The sequence below is a fragment of the Felis catus genome, chromosome A2, assembly GCF_018350175.1.
Source record: "Felis catus isolate Fca126 chromosome A2, F.catus_Fca126_mat1.0, whole genome shotgun sequence".
In the NCBI taxonomy this organism is placed as follows: domain Eukaryota; kingdom Metazoa; phylum Chordata; class Mammalia; order Carnivora; family Felidae; genus Felis; species Felis catus.
The window spans coordinates 98,419,243-98,437,019 of NC_058369.1; the positions used below are offsets into that span (position 1 = coordinate 98,419,243).

The 17,777-nt window shown below is 35.0% G+C and overlaps 1 protein-coding gene and 1 pseudogene across 22 annotated transcripts in view; one reads left to right on the forward strand and one right to left on the reverse strand.

Moving 5' to 3' along the window:
* Window positions 1-17,777, forward strand: part of PPP1R9A (protein phosphatase 1 regulatory subunit 9A) — a 323,281-nt gene that overhangs the window by 182,295 nt on the left and 123,209 nt on the right. The gene's annotated exons all lie outside the window — the stretch shown is intronic.
* Window positions 7,469-7,601, reverse strand: LOC111559679 (annotated as a pseudogene).

Consider the following 17,777-nt stretch of genomic DNA (forward strand, 5'->3'; position numbering starts at 1 on the left):
TCCCTCTTTGTCTTTTTTGTGCTGGCCTGCCTCTCGCAGAGTAACTTGCAATGTAGCTAAATGACATGAGATGATAGCCGTTTCCACCATCTGTTTTACTTTTAAAGTTTTAGTAAAATAATACTAATAATAAATATTAGTAATAAGTGATGTTCATTAAGGGTAATTTTAGTAAACTAAAATTAATTTTTAGTGAAAATAATATTATGAATAATACCATTAGGTTTCGCTGCCATGAATTTTATGGTCGGTACACAGGACGCTAATTATTTCTCCAATCCTCTTTCATGAATCTCTAAAGCAAAATCATCTTTATAAAAACACAGGTGAAAGTGCTGATAGTAGAATAAGTCATGTGGATAATAACTGACAAAAGATAGTAATAATGCTGTGCTAAAGAAGCAAATTAAAAATGCACTTGGGATCTGCTTTGTTTCTGGCCCCTATGTTTGTTTCTCAGGCTTTTGCATATCAACATTTTAGAACACCGTCCTGTTCAGTTTTTTTGAAAAAGCTATCAAATGTGAAATGACGGTTGCTATGTAGTTTACCTTCATTCAAGCCTTTCAAGGTTTTCTAACCATTTTAATTGTTTTTGACCAGCTTTAGGGTAGCACCAACACGTAAAACAGACGAAGAGTTCTATTCTTAGCTTTCCCTGCAGTAGACACTCCCTCTTGCTCCCTCTGCTCCCTCAAGCAGGACCCATCTGTGCCCCTGAGGCACCCTCCAGCCTGGGACGACCTGAATGGAAACTGCCGTTTTAATTGTGTCCATCTGTCATAATTCCTTAGCTGATGGTTTCCTCTCGGTGCACACACTCTTGTGTCACTCTTCTCGTCAAATATTTTGCTTGTTCGCCCCTTAGAGAGTTGGGATATTGCTGCTTTCATATGGATGTATTTTCACATACACTTACAACTTCAGTCTCTGGCATTTAGGGGAAAACTCCTTTGACCAGAGTTCATTAATGTTGCTCCAGCTGGTCTCTCTTTCACTCAGCGTTGGTTGCTGTGTTTACATAAGCCCTATGAGGTAGAATTTTTGTTTTTGCTTCCCCTTCCCAGATCTATCATGTCAACAGATAACCATCCAGTAACATTAAACAAACCCTACCATTGTCCAACTTCTATATTTTTGTTAGCCTTACCCCCACTGGTTCTGGGTGTTAGGTTCAGAGTGGAGGGATACCGGAAACAGCACTGAGGTTGAAGAGCAGGAGCTTGAACACTGTTGTTTATTAGCACATGGAAACGATTACCAACTAGCCAGGTACGTTCCCCTAAACTCCATTCCAGTAGGCAGTGTTTCCAGGGAAAAACAGGCTATTTCCTCTGCTATTCTGGAGAATTTTTGGAAAGCCCAGATTATCTGCCTTCTTTGGGCTCTGGGATGGTCTGATTCAGAGATCTGTCCATTTTAATTTTTACCACCAGGACTCCTCCCTTGTCTTTTTTTTGTGCTTCTAATTATGCACCAAGATTTGAGAGATTATCAGTGTTACTGTGCTGTGAGGAGAAACTTTTTCTCTAACATAATAACCATTTATGTATTAAATACTCTTCTGGCTTATGATCTAGTGGGTTGTAGGGTCAGTTTACGGTGGCAGTAAATCTAAATTGCTACCCTTTCTTTTTAGCCAATAATTATTTCCCTCATGCCCTGTCCAGGCTTCTTTACGTCTCCTTTTTCTTCCGCTCATTTTTAGTTTCTTAGCTTTGTTTCCCACTTAATCACCACAGAGTCTACCCCTGTAAAAAGTCAATTAAAATACCTCTCAAAATACCAAACTCAACAGAACTTCCCTCTCTCCCTCTCTTTTTAAAATTAGAGGTAGTTTTTATTTCCTTGGTGTTTTTTATTTTTTTTTTTGTTATTTGTTTTCATTTTTTTTCTGTAATGAATGTATCACTTTTGAATGAAGAGTTTTTAAAACAGGTACTCTTTTCATGAAGATAATAATCAAACAGTACTGAGCTCTCTTCATTCCCTTAATGCTGCCTGTATTGAGGCAGGCAAGAAGAATTATGTAGGATCAGGAACCTGCATTTTAATCATGGGATGCCTCTTCCCCACACTGGTGTGACTGCAGAGAGCAAATCTGTGCCAAATATCTGTTGTCACTGTCACTGATGCACGGAGTGTTTTATAGATAGCTTGGATCACTTCTGTCTTCTCAGAGACCGTTTTCGGTACTCTTGATTCCTTTGTGAGATCCATATTTCCATCTCATATTATTTTCCTTCTCCCTGAGGGACTGCCTTTAACGTATTATCACCAGATCTGGTGGTGGTGGATTCTTTCAGCTTTGTATGCCTGAAAAATTCTTTTTGTTTTCCTCTTGCTTTTTAGGATATTTTTTTCTTTGTGTATAGAATTTTAGATTAATAGGTATTTGTTTTGTTTTGTTTTACCTTTTGGTACTTTTCCTAGACTTTTTTGTTTTCTGATTTTAGGCACATGAGTGCATGAAGAAAAGTACATGTACACAGATGAATTAAGAAAATGAGAAAGTGCTATAAATGTTGTTTTATTTTCTGCTTATTTAAGTTAATTGTATATGACAAGCAGTGTAAAATTTCCGTTGACAAACAGAAGCTCAAAACTCTGTGTGTTAATTCCCCTGTCCTTTACATTTTTTTAAAGAAAATGCCTTTTTTTGCCTTTGGGCCATAGGTTATAGATCATTGAGTCCAGAACCTTGAGTTATTTTATGGTTATGCACATATGTGTTTTTAATAAAGAACATGGACTACAATGCCTTCAATCTAAAGGAAAACTTTTTAGACTATCCATAGTCACTATAAAATGCTATCATTAGTTGTCAAATTAGCATTTGCTAATTTTAGAAAACACTTTAAAGTTTTAATATAGTACATGTTCATGGTTGAAAGTTTAGAAAACACAGAAAAATATAAAGGAGAAAATAAAAATTTCAGTAATCCCACATCTAGAGTTGACCACTACTAAAATTCTGCCAGTGAATTTCCTTACAGATTTTTTTCTGTGCATATTCTGCTTTTGTTTACTTACTTAAAATTAGGATTGAGATACTATCTGTTGAGTACTTACTATATGTCAGGCAGTCTCCTATGCTCTTTATATTTTGTAAATTACTTATTATTGCTGATAGCTTTGATTAAATATGTATCATTGTTATTTCTGTTGTATATATAAGGAAATTATGACTTTTCTTATACAATCACAGCAAGTAAGTGGCAAAGCCTGGCTATAAATCTAGCTTATCTGACTTTTTTTAGCTATACTTAAATAATACATTATATTATATCACATCATTAAACACTTTTGTACAACAGATTTTAAGAGTGTATCATGCTATTGTATTATATATGGAAAACATTTACATATTGTTATGCTAGCATCTTGTTTCAAGGTGTTGATCAGGTTAGCATTTTTATATAAAAATCATAGTGAATATGTCTGGTTATTTCTTTGAAATTACTTCCTTGGAGTGGAATTATTGTGGCAAGGCGCATTACTTTTTAAAAAAATTTTTTTTTAATTTTTATTCATTTTTGAGAGCGAGAGAAAGGGAGGGAGGGAGGGGGAGAGATAACGTAAGCAGGGGAGGGGCAGAGAGAGAGGGAGACACAGAATCTGAAGCAGGCTCCAGGCTCTGAGCTGTCAGCACAGAGCCCCACTCGGGGCTCAAACTCAAGAATCATGAGATCATGACCTGAGCTGAAGTCAGATGCTTAACTAACTGACTCACCCAGGTGCCCCAAGGTGCCTTACATTTTAAATGCTTTAGAAACATGTTGCTAAGCTGCCCTTCAGAAAGGTTGCTCAGTTTGTATCTCCTTAGCAGTGTTAAGAGTAGTCTGTTGCACTGAATCAAGACTGAGTATCGTGTTATAAAATCTTTAATACATTGATAAGCAAGATATTATCTTTAAATTTTAATTTCTTCTTTTTGAGCTTCTTAAGATGTTTACTAGACACATCTTTTTTCCTGCAAATTATTTTCCATTTGCTTTTTCCCTGTTACATTTTTTACAATCGTGCTGTCATCTGTTCTTTCAGTGCTAATCTTAACAACGGTCAAGTCCAATAATCAGAATTAAAGAGCAACTCTAAACTAAAACACAGTAAAATTCTGTATTTAGTTTATACCCTTAATTTTCTGTCCAATTTACTGCTTTGAAAATTATTTACCTGGTGTTTGAGACATCCAGTAACCTTTTCTTAGACCTAATCTTCTTAAACTTTTCAGTGTCATATCATAATCACTTATTTCTAATGAGATCCTTGGTTTTTTTGTTTTGTTTTGTTTTGTTTTGTTTTGTTTTTTGTTGGGGTGTGTGTGTGTGTGTGTGTGTGTGTGTGTGTGTGAAAGAGAGAGAGACAGACAGCTGTATAGATCTTTTTCCTTATATTTTTCACCCCATATTATAATTCTCCCAAATTAGCTTCTTGAACTCATTTTTGTATTCAGTTGGTGAACTGATTTTTTTCCATGACTATAGAAATTACTTTCAAATTCATATCCCAATCTTGGTGGATATAGAACCTATTTATTATATCACTTGTATCTTGTTTTCATCTCAAACTTAACATAAATTGAATTCCTCTTTTCCTTTTTTTCCTTCCTTTCCCTTGATAAGAACAATCCATTTTTTCTGTGTTGACCCTATTTTTCATTACTTTAGATGTAAACCTTTCTAGTTATCCTTTATTGTTTTATTTATTTTACCTATATGATATCTTATTGTATTTTTTATTTCCCTGCCTTGGAATGTTCCTCAAGTTCTTCTTTTGTGTTCATTCTTTGTGCCATATCTCTGTGTCAGGTCTTTCTCTTATTATGCCATATTTTCTGGGGCTTCATTTAGCTGATCTTTCCCAGTTTATCCTCACCTTGTCCCAAGATTATTCTTTCTACAATTATCACTTTTTGTAGCCTTTGTGAACAATAATGTATAGTTGCTCTCTATTTTTTGCCAATCAGGGGCCAAGGTCTTGTTAACATTGAATACCAATGTTATTTAAGTGCATATTCAATTCTCTACTTCAATCAGGAAGATTACATTATTGTCTGCACCAGTGTCCTTCCCCAACCTTCTTGCACATCTTAGTCAAAATAGTAATTACTAAAACTACAATGTATTAAGGCCATATAATACATCAATTACTCTGCTAACCCTTTCACACATATTTTTGCTAATCATTACAATCAGTATGGTAGTAATAGTGAACCTTCTTCATCTAAACTAAGGATTAATTCTTTCAGGAATTCATAGTTGAAGAAACCTAAGGTTTCATAGAAAATGGATTAAGAAAACTGTGTGCTGAGGTAAATGAATGAAAACATCTAAATCAACTTTTGCTAAAATAAAGCAATCAAAATGCATTATAAAGAGACTGTTACACATTTTAAAGTTTTGCTATAAAAAAATAAAGTTTTGCTGTAATAGGTACAGTACCATTCATTTACATTTAACATTTTGCATGCTATATACTTTTAAATAGGATACCTTTTTCCAACCCCCATCCGTCCAGCATTAGGAAAATGCTTGTGAATTTGTTTTATCCTGTTGGTGGTGATATGCATTTAAATGGTGATATGCATTTAATTTCCCATCCCCCAGTCTATCACCTTTTTTTTCCCAAGTATTCATTGCTTTTCCAGCTTTGTAGATTGGGGATTGTTTGCCATGTGGGCCTGAGAGCTGTAACTTGAGTCTTTAGTCTCCTTCATTCATTCTTCACTTCCACAGTACTTGCAGGAAGGGTGGGTGGGCCTGGATTTACTTCACCTCAGGTTTCTTTCTCTCTTTCCAGGACTACTTTGTAGAAACTTTCACTCCCAGCCTGCCATCTGCTTTCTAGCTCTTTTCTTTTTCTATCTTCCAGTAGTTCCTTTTTCTATTTCTTTACATCTCACAAATTTAAAAAATATTCCTAAAACAACATACAGAGGGGGAAACAGCATTGGGGACTTTTAGATTATCAGTAAGTGAAAACTTTAGGATTGAAATTTTGGTCTCATCAACTCTGAGACCCAGATTCTTTTCTTACTTCCATACTTCCTTTTATACTCTTCACCCTTCCCCAAGTCCTATTTTTCTCAACATTCATTGTCTTTTACTTCAGGGTTAAACTTAGTGTCCCGTTCATCACTGAAACCATTTAAAGGTCACTGGTTGAGCCCAGCTGAACTCTCGGCCTCTGTACACTTGAATATAATGGTCTGTAGTACATCCATTTATGTTTTTTTGTCATCATATCATGTGTATTGAGTGTGTACCCATAGATTCATTGTTAAATCATTGAGAGCAGGAACCACATGCAACATACTGGTACTAGACTTTTGATAAGCACTCAAACCTGTGCATGAATGGATTGGTTCCACTTCTAGTGTTCAGTCTTTTTTGGTCAAATTTCCTTATAACTTTAGTTTTTAATGTTTGTTCTGTTATTTTTCCTAAAGGTAATTTCTAGTAGTCTCTAGTTTTTGTGGGGGGTCACATCTCTGTTTGTTTATTTTGATAGCATTGTATATGGCTGGTGACTTTCTTGGCTTATTTGCAAGAACACTATGACTTCGTTGTGAATCCATCTATTCTCAGTTTTTTTTCTTTGCTCTGGTTCCACTTAACCTTCACCTCACAAAGTCAATAGCCCTCTCCTCTTAATATCAATCTATTTTTTATACCTTTCTTAGCACACTTACTGTAATATTTTGTGTAGCTTAGCACACTCCAGGTCTCCAGTCTCTGCAGCATACACACATACCCCTGTACTGGCATACGTGTGTGTGTGTGTGTGTGTGTGTGTGTGTGTGATATTCTCACACAAGCCCCATACTTCAATCAGATTTGTATCCCAATAACTCTCATTGTTCTTGGAATACAGTCAAGATTGACTCACTCTTACTAAATTACTGACTGAATGAATCAATCAAATCAATGAAGCAAGCATATTATTTTCTCTACTTACATTTTTCTAGCACTTGTGCTATCTTCCTTCTGATTAGACTACTTAGAAATGTCCCTTTAATTGTATTTGTTTCATTGCATTTTATCTAAATTATTCTGTACAAGCATGTGTACTTTCAGAAATTTCTTTGACCTTGCTTGTACTTCTTTTATTCTTGTCCATTAAGATAATCATCACCCTGATTTTCTTTCACCTATGATTACTCTGTCTATTGACGATGTAAAAACCTATATTTGCTTTTCCTTTTATTTCCCCTCACCAGTAGATGCCAGTCCTGTACATATTAGCTTAAAAAGAAAACCCGTTTTAAAATTTTGCAGTCCTTTATTTATTACTTCTTTCAGTCATCCTTAAACTTGTGTCTTTTCTTAAAATATCCTTCTTATCAAATGCTCTTGCCTAATTAAAGTCACGTTATCATCTTTTCATTTTATAAAAATATAACAATGATTTTCCTTTTGAGAATTTGAGCTTTTTAGCTTTATTTTTTCTGGAAGGCCAACTGTGTTCATCTTTCAGATTCTATAATTCAACTTTAATTTGGTTTTTCAAAATACGAAGTATACTTTAAATATTTGAATTAGCAATAATCACACCTCGGATAAACCTCATTGACTATGATACTGCCACTGCGCAAAGCTACTTTAAATATTTGAAAGAAAAAGAATTTTCTTCTTGCCTTTATCTTCCATAGATAAAGTTCCAGTTCAAGTGCCTGCTATGAAAGGTTCTTGGAGAACTGCTGTACTTGTACAACTGTAGTCATTGGTCACTCGGAAACATTGAGGAACTGTTGTCATCAAAGCATGTATTGAGCAATTGTTTCCATAGCATTATGCTTTATTTTATGCAAAGGTTAAGAAGAAATAAAGTCATAGTTTTAGCCATTAAAGTAGTTTAGAATCAACTTATAAGACAAAGTCCCCACCCTCAACACATCCCTACACAAGTTAACTTTTATAAAATAACACAAGGAAACGTTAAGTCATGTTACACAAATTATGTATACACATGCACAAAGGTAGAAAGTTAAAAAAAATGATACTTAGATTAAGTAACATTTAATCAGGAAGGATGTTTTCTAGAAAAATATTTAAATAACAAATGACCAAGAGAAGATGTCACAGAAAAGGGAATGGCATAAACAGAATAATGGAAAGGGAGCCAGTAAGGGGAACATTTGCATCTTTTGGGTCTTATCAACAGCAGTGTATAAAAAATGTTATCTTAAAAATGGCCATTTAACTTTGTCCCATCCAGAGAATAAAACTGCATGTAACAGGAGTTCTTTCTTTTCCTTTATTCTCCAAAAATGGCTTAATAGGATTAGTAGTACATAATTACTGCTCCAGGCTCAGATGTAAGACCCAAGAAGTTTGCAATTTATCTGCTCAGGGAGACCTTATACCTCAAGAAATATTAAACAATTATCTGAAAACATGTAACATTAGGTGAAGGTGTAAAACATAAGGTGTAGGAGAGGTTCAAAGGATAGAAAAAGACCACTAGGCTCGAGTAAACAGGTTAATGCCGAAGGAGAAGTTAATATTTGAACTGGACCTTTAGAAGAAGGCTTTCGAGAGGGCAGAGAAGGGATATATGGGCAAATGTGTAAAAGATACAAAGGGAGGAATGTGTACAGTCTTTTCAGGGTATGGCTTGCCTCACAGTTATTATTTTTGTGAGGGTGTTGTTTAAAAATGAAAATGTAGTTGAGTTCATACTAGTTGTTGGTAATATGTTACTAAGGTTAGGTAAATAAATAGAGATGTGACAATGTTTATAACAGTATTCTCAATATTGTTAAGATGTCACATGGCCTCATATTCATCTGTAGATTCAAATAAATCTCAATTAAAATCCCAGCAGGATTTTTTTTTAAAGAAATTGATTAGCTGTTTCCAAAATGTATAGGAAAGGCAAGGTACCTAGAATAAAAGTTCTGAAAAAGAATAAAGTTAGAGACTGACCTTACCCAATTTGACAAGATTGATTATAGAGCCTCAGTATCCAAGACTATGTAATATTGGTATAAAATAGAAATATTTAATATCTAATAAATATATAAAAATAGCAATATATGGAATAGAATAGAAAGTAAGGAAAAGATGGAGACATATAGGGGCACCTGGGTAGCTCAGTTCGTTGAGCATCTGAGTCTGATACCAGCTCAGATCGTGACCTCATGGTTCATGTGTTTGAGCCCCACATCAGGCTTTGTGCTGACCTGCTTGGGAGAGGCAGAGCCTGCTTGGGATTCTCTCTCTGTCTCTCCCTCTATCTCTGCCCCTTCCCTGCTAGCTCATTCACTCTCAAAATAAATAAACATTTAAAAAACAATAAAAAAAGGATTGAGACATAGAGTCAGTTGACTTTCAGTATAAGTACCATGGTAACTCAGTGCTAAAATATATAATATTTTTCAACAAATAGCAGTACAAGAATTAGATATCCGTATAGGGAAAAAAACTGAGCCACAAATGTTACCATACCATAATTAATTACGTTGGATTAATTAATTAGCCAAAATTAATCATAGGTCTAGACCTAAGAGTTTAAACAATGAAACCTATAAAAAGAATGCATAGGTGAAAATCTTTGTATTGTCACATTTAACAGGTCACAAAACATGGACCATCAAAGAAAAAAACTGACACGTTGAATTTCATTAAAATCACAACTTTTATACTTTGAGAGGCACAGTTTTGAAATGAAAAGAGAAAGTATAGACAAGGACAATATATTTGCAAAACATATATACAAGGGCTTGTATCCATAATGTGAAGAGCATTTACAACTCAGTAACAACAACCCAATTTAAAAACTATGGACAAAAGATTTTTTGATAGCTGTTTCACAGAGGAGGATATATGAATGGCCAGCAGCACATGAAAATATGTTCAACATCGTTAGTCACTGGTGAATGCAGATTAAAACCGCATTGAGATACCACTGCACACCTGCTAAAATGGCTAAAGAACACTGACAATATAAAATGTTGGCAAGGATGTTGAGAAATGGAATACTCATACGTGACTCGTGGGAATGTAAAATTTTACTGCCACTTAGGACAATAGTTTGGCAGTTCTTTTAATGTTAAACAGATACTTAACCTTTCAATTCAGGAGTTAAACTCTTTGGTATTTTCCAAGAGAAATGAAAGCATATATTTATGTAAAAACTTGTGTGTGAATGACAATTTTAGTCCTAATAGACAGAATCAGGAAACAGCTCAAATATCTATCCAGTGCTTTACTCCACGTCTTATGAACAAGAATTTTAGAGGAGGTGCAACCCCAGGAATCTGTCATTTTCCATGTTCCTCCATTTTATTCTGTTGCAGTCAGGCAGCCTAGGAACTGGTGCTCTAGACTATCCTGTCCAGTATGGTAGGACTACTACTACCTCATACTGTACTTTTGTGCAAACGTGAAAAATGCACCTCTCACAGAAGTATGCCACCTTATGGGTGCATGGCTTGACAGCTAGCATAAAGGCTGAATTTCAATTCTCCTAACTCCCTCAGGTGGGAGCTCTAGTTCAGTTTTATGTGTACAATACATAAAGGAAAATATGAAACAAATAACACAAAGCCATGACTCACAACCTCATCATGAGTAAATTAATCTGGCAGAGTGTTTAAGGTAGGTGAGTCTAGAGTTGGCTAAAGGACTTTATTGGTTTTGTTTTTATTTCTTTTTTTTCCCTCTAAGACAAGTGTATAATGTTACCACCACAATGCTTCCTTAGACCTAGAGGAAGAGTAGAAAGAGGCTATATGGGCAAAAAGTATGAAGGATGGTTAAAATGGTTAAGAACGTCTGAGCAAATCCCATGTTCTGCCTGCTTTGTAGAAGGAAGAGAAGGAATGAGAGTAGGGAGAGATAGTTGTGGATGCATCCATCTTTCCACTTACGGGGAGTAGAGAGTAAGCTCGAGAGAACTAAAGAGGAGCATGCTTTTCTAAAGTCCTGAGAAGAATGATTAACAAAAGGAGAAAGTGATCCTGGACCTGCTCTATGGGAGAAAAGAGTAATGGACTTAACCACATGGATCAAATGGGAAAAAGGGAGATACATGCTGCATACTAGAATTTTTAATTCGCTGTAATATTTAGTCTATTAATTAATTTTTAATGAACCCACCCTCTAGCACAATAGTCAACCAAAGATTCTTAAATACGAACACTTAACGATTTCTTATGCATACAGTAATCCAGTCTTGTGCATGGTGAAATGGGAAAGGGGGTAGAGGCAGATGGGGGGCAGAGTGATAAAAGTTTAAATGTCAAGAAGGATAATGTGGGATAAAAATGTCAGAATTAGTTTAAGACCCAATGCTGAAGAAACTTGACAGCTACACTAAGTGATTTAGAAATATATTTTATTAGCATGATGAAGCTGGTAGTGCTTTGGATAAAGTTGTTCTTTAAGATTAATGTCTAACATTTGTATTGAGATGTAATTCACATGTCATCACTTATTTAATTATAGAATTCAGTCATTTCCAGAATATTCAAGATGTGTGTAACTATTACCTCAATTAATTGTAGCACATTTTGACCACTCCAGAAAGAAACCCCATGTCCATTAACAGTCACTTTCCTTTTCTCCCAGCTCCCTCCCTTACCCCCACTTTAGGCACTGATCTACTTTCTGTCTGTAGATATTTGACTTTTCTGGACATTCCATATAAATGGAACTATCCTACAATACGTAGTTCTTGTGACTGGCTTTTTTTCACCAGTATGGTGTTTTCAAGGTTCATCCATGTTGTATCATGTATCACATTTAATTCCTTTATATTTCCAAATAATAGTCTATTGAATGGATATACCACATTTTGTTTATTCTGACATCAGTTGATGGATATTTGGGTGTTTCTTCTTTTTGGCTATTATGAATACTGGTTTGAACATTCATGTACAGATTTTTGTGTGGACATGTTTTCATTTTTCTTGGGTATATACCTAGGAGAGGAATTTCTGGGTCATGTGGTAACTCTAGGTTTAACGTTTTAAGGAACTGCTGGATGGTTTTCCAAAGTAGCTGCATGTACCATGTTATATTGCCTCTGATAATGCATGAGGGTTACAATTTCTGCACATCCTCATGAACACTTGTTATTATCTGTATTTTGGCATAACCATCTCTGAGTGGGGGTGTGAAGAGGTATCTAATTTACTTTTGATTTGCATTTCCCTAATGGCTGTTGATGTTGAGCATCTTTTCCATGTGCTTATTGGCCATTTGGGTGTCTACTTTAGAGAAATGCCTATTCAGATCCTTTGCCCACTTTTTTTTCCTCTTAAGATATACTTGACGTATAACATTATATTTCAGGTGTATAACATAATGATTTGTATGTGTTGTGAAATGAACACCACAGTAAGTCTAGTTAACATCCATCACTATACATAGTCACAAATTATTTTTTTTTCCTTGTGATGAGGACTTTTAAGATACACTTTACATAACATCTTTCAAACATGCAATACAGTATTATTAACTATAGTCCCCATGCTATATGTTACATCCCCATGACTTATTTATTTTGTAGCTGGAGGTTTGTACCTTTTGACCTCTTCATCCATTCCATCCACCCCCACTTCTCACCCCCCCTACCTTCTGGCAACCACCAACCTGTTTTCTGTATACGTGCGCTTTGTTTTTGGTTTGTTTGTTGGTTTTGGATTCTAGAGTCTAGATATAAGTGAGATCATATGATATTTGTCTTTTCCTGACTTAGTTTTAAATTAGGTTGTCTTTGGGTTATTGGGTTATAACTATTATTTGTAATACTGTAGATATAAACCCCATATCAGATATATGATATATAAATGTTTTCTCCCAATATGAGTATTGCAAATTAAAACAATGATGAGATACCACTACATACCTATTAGAATGGCCCAAATCCAAAACACTAACAGCATCAAATGCTGGTGAGGATATGAAGTAAAAGAACTCTCATTCACAATTTTGTGCTGTTATCATTTCAAGCTTTTTACAAATGGCACATGACTTCTTAACTGTCTTCCTGATTTTAATCTTTCTTTTCTATGTCATTCTCTTCTCATCCTTACCCCTAATGGAGGAATATAATAGCAGTTTTCAAATATATGAAGGGATATCATGAAAATCGGAATTGATTCACTCTGTGTAACTGTAGTAGTAAAAGAATTTTACTCTTTTCTTCTAAATTATATTATGAATAACTTCAAAGCTGAATGCATTGCAGAAAAAATTCAGCTCATTCTGTAGCTTCTTTTTGGCCTCAGATGGTAGAAACCTAAGCAAATAAAATCACTTCTTCAAACCTTCTTCAACTTGCTATACACACTCAATTTTTGGTCTTCATTATGCTCTCTCATATTCTAGAACGGGCTAACCTACTGTCTGTCCTTCCTTTCAAAAGAAATTCTTCCCATTACTTCACCTACACAATTATATTTTTTCTATCACTGCTGCTGCTGGCATAGCGTCAATTATCCATACTACATTTGACAGTTTACTTAACCAGCTTCTGGTTAACAACCTTTGCAAGTAGATAAGAACTTGATAATAATTGCCTATCATACACAAACAATACCAGACTAGCAACCATAATTTCTGCAGCCACACACACTATTTTTACATCTTCTTGAAGTGTAAAGATAAACACATTCATGAATACGATGCAAAGCTGTAGTAACTTTATAACATTTTATTTTTTTAAGATTATTTATTTGAGAGAGAGGAGCAGAGATAGAGGGGGGGAGAGAGAGAATCCTAAGAAGGCTTCATGCTGTCAGCGCAGAGGCTCAAGCTCACGAACCATGAGATCATGACCTGAGCCGAAACCAAGAGTCGGACTATTAACCGACTGAGCCACCCTATAACATTTTGATAGAAGCAGAGTTGTTTATATTAAAAGCTATGCTTTATGACTAAGGTTTTGGAGATCACTAAGAATCTTGGAAATCATGTTTTAAGCTGATACTTTTAAAACATAATTACTATTGATATAAAAGTCAGAATTATGATTCAGTTTAAACACAATTTTTTTATGCTTGTGAAACTTTATATAGGGATACTGTACATGGTGCCTGGTGTATCCATATCAGAATATTAGGAAGTTCAGATTAACTAGTCTCTTTATTTGGAAAATACAAGCCCACACCTTTACAAAATCATGGAGAAAACATAGGTATGTATTTTAAGCAAAAATTAAGTTAGTCTTATTTGTCTAAAGATTCACTTTTATTACGTGAACTGGGCTCTCTATAAAAATTTTTCTGAGCTTCTAGAAGAATCTCTAAAGATTTTTTTCTTTGTTAAGATACTAGAAGAGAAGATTTCTGAAAATGCTTACTATTCTCTATGAACCAGATTATCCTTCCTTTCAATTCCAAGACTTTATAATTTAATTTATTAATACCCTTCTATGTTAGGAACAGATTTCACGCACACACGGTGAGAGATAACGGCTGTTCTCAATTACAGGAACACAGAGAATATGTAACTTCAGTTCTGCAACCTCAGAAATAGCTTTAAGTAATCAAAGAAACATTAAAAACTCACCAGTCAGGATTTCAAAAGGCTATTTTCCTTTCTAGTGTCCATGAAATTTTATATGAAATAGCCTAAGCCCACAAATAGTCAAAAAACAAATTAAAGGAGGCAACTCAAATTCTTTACCATCTCCCACAAGAGATAATAGATCCCCAGAATCCCGATAGCCGTCTCAAGAAGTCAGATTATAAAATTACAGTGGTACTCATTACTGCTACCAGTGGGGAATTATTTATTGTTGTTGCTGTCTAGTGCAAACTAGATCCAGAACCAAAATGACCAAAACGAGAAAAAATTCAAAAGTACTAAGTCAGAAAAAAACCATGTTAACAAACATAGCGCATTATTGCTGCTTTGGAATCACTGTAGAGACCAAGCAAATAGGTGCCTGGGCTTAAACAGCCCATGAAGTGCATTTCTGTGATGACAGTTGAATTGGCTTTGTGAATCCACTGTGGCATCTTGGTGGAACCTCCAAAGCTATTGTAGGCTAATATTCAGAGAATTAAAAAATGACTTTGGTACATATAAAATGAACATGTATTAGACTTTACTAAACTCACTAATTAATGAGAGAACCAGTGAGATGGTAAATGTGATTCAAAGGATATTTTAGAAGAACATAGTTCAAGGCAATATTACTTCATAAAGTAGTATTAGAACATTAATAAAGTAACATTGCTAAGTTAGACATAAAACTAGTTAATATTCTACAGGGAAATAAACCATGGCCTATGAGATTATCTTTTTAACAGAAGAAAAGTATCTGAGTTTATTCAGGACAAAAATCTACAAATTAACATACAACTTAAGTATATCCAGGAATTAAACAGTGGATCAATTAAAATACATTCCCCCAAATTATCCTTGGTTGGACCTGTTAAATAATGCACCTACATCACATAAAAAAGATAGGTTGCTCTCCTTTTTGCCCTTGTTTTCAAGCTTTAAATAACTGAACACATGGCAGCAACACATGATACAACCAACACTTGCCCAGAGTAATTATATAGACAAGTTTTATTGATGGGAAGAGTCAATATGATAAAGATGTTAGTTTTCCCTGAAGTAATCTAAAAATCAGTATGATTTTATTCAAACCTCAACAAGTGTTTTTGTAGAACTTGTCCAGTAAGTCCAAAATTAATTATGAAGAGAAAAAGCTCAAGAATAGTTCAGAAAAATTTGAGGACAATGAACTAAGTAGAGGGAATTGTCCTATGAAATGTCAAAACTTATTATGAAGCAATGGAGTATGCAGAGATAGACAAACAGACGAGTAGAAACTAATAGAAAACCCAAAACATGTTGATACACATTTGAAACCCTGACAGACGTAGCACTACAATCAATGGAGAAAAAGTGAACTCTTACTAAATGTTGTTAAGCAGATTGTTTATAACACTTGGAAAAAAAAAATAGATCGCTAACACATATTATAATAAAAAATAATTTCCAGGGGTGCCTGGGCGGCTCCATCAGTTAAGTGTCTGACTGTCAATTTTAGCTAAGGTCGTGATCTCACAGTTTGTGGGATAGAGCCCTGTGTCGAGCTCCATACTGATCAGCACAGAGCCTGCTTAGGATCCTCTCTCTCCCTCTGTCCACCCCTCCCATTCTCTCTTTCTGTGTCTTTCAAAAATTAATAAATAAACTTAAATTAAAAAAAATAGCTGGGTAGATAACTAAATGCAGAAAAGCAAAATGTTAAAACTTGTAGAAGAAAATATAGAATGTTTGTATAACTTTGAGGCAGAAAGGGAGTCCTGAAAGAAAATACAGAAATACCTAATACAAAGCTGAAATTACAAATGTGATTATAGTTTTAAAATTTTTTTTCCTCAAAATACCAGTTTTCAGAGAAATGTGAAAGGACAAGCTACGGATTGGGCCAAAGGTATTTGCAGCGTATTTCATTGAGAAAGTGTTAGTACACAGGATGTATAAGAACATCTTCAATAAATCAATAAGGAACAAGATACTCAACCCAAAAACATCAACAAAAATGGTTAAAAAAAAAAAAACCCATGATCTAACAGTCTTGCAGAAGTGGGCAAATAACTCGAAGATCTGAAAAGTACATGCAGCCACACTAGTAATCAAGGACATGCAATTAAAATCACAATGTGATATCTTTTTACACTTACAAGATCACCAGTATTTTTAAAAAAATTTTTTAATGTTTATTTATTTTTGAGAGAGAGACAGAGTGAGAGCGAGGGAGGGGCAGAGAGACAGAGACACACAAAATCCAAAGCAGGCTCCAGGCTCTGAGCTGTCAGCACAGAGCCCAACGCGGGGCTCGAACTCACGAACTGAGAGATCATGACCTGAGCCCAAGTCAGATGCTCAACCAACTGAGCCACCTAGGCGCCCCGAGATCACCAGTATTTAAAAGGTTCCAAATCTCACCAAGGTGAGATTGGTGAGAGTGTGGAAAGTCAGAACCTTTCATACAATGCTATTGAGAATATGGATTGGCATAGCAAGCATTTTGAACAAAATTTGTCGGTCTGTTTAAGTTGAAAAAGCCTATGTTCCTTGATTCAGGAATTCTATTTTTAGCTATATATTGTAGAGAAATCCAGCACGTGTGCATAAGGAGACATGTATGAGCTAAAATGGAAAACAATACAACTGTCATCTGCAAAATAATGGGTGAATATATTTTGGTATATTCATAAAAGATAATGCTACACGGGTGTTAAAATGAACTAATAGAGGAGCCCCTGGGTGGCTCAGTCGGTTAAGTGTCTGACTCTTGATTTCAGCTCGGATCATGATCTCACGGTTTCGTGAGTTTGAGCCCTGTGTCAGGCTTTGCACACTGACCTCATGGAACATAATTTGGGATTCTTTCTCTCCCTCTTTCATCTCTGTCTCCCTCCCTCTCTCTCTCCCTTTCTCTCTCAAAATACAAATAAATAAATAAATAAATTTAAATGAACTAGTAGAATGGTTCTATAACCATGGATAAATCTCATACGTAACACTGGGTGAAGCATATTGTGCATATCATATATATGTGTTATTTCTATAACTAAACCCCAATAGGAAGACTAAGCATCAAAATTAGTATGATGGTTACCTCTAAGGAAACACTGAGCAGACTAGAATTAGGGGCAAATAATAAAGGGGCTTCAGCTTTTCCATAATACGTTCCTTTAGAAAAAAAATGACTCAAATATTGCACAGTGCTGAGATTTGATAAAGTTGGGTGTTTGGTACATGGGTTTTTATTAGCTAATTTTCTCTGCACTTCTC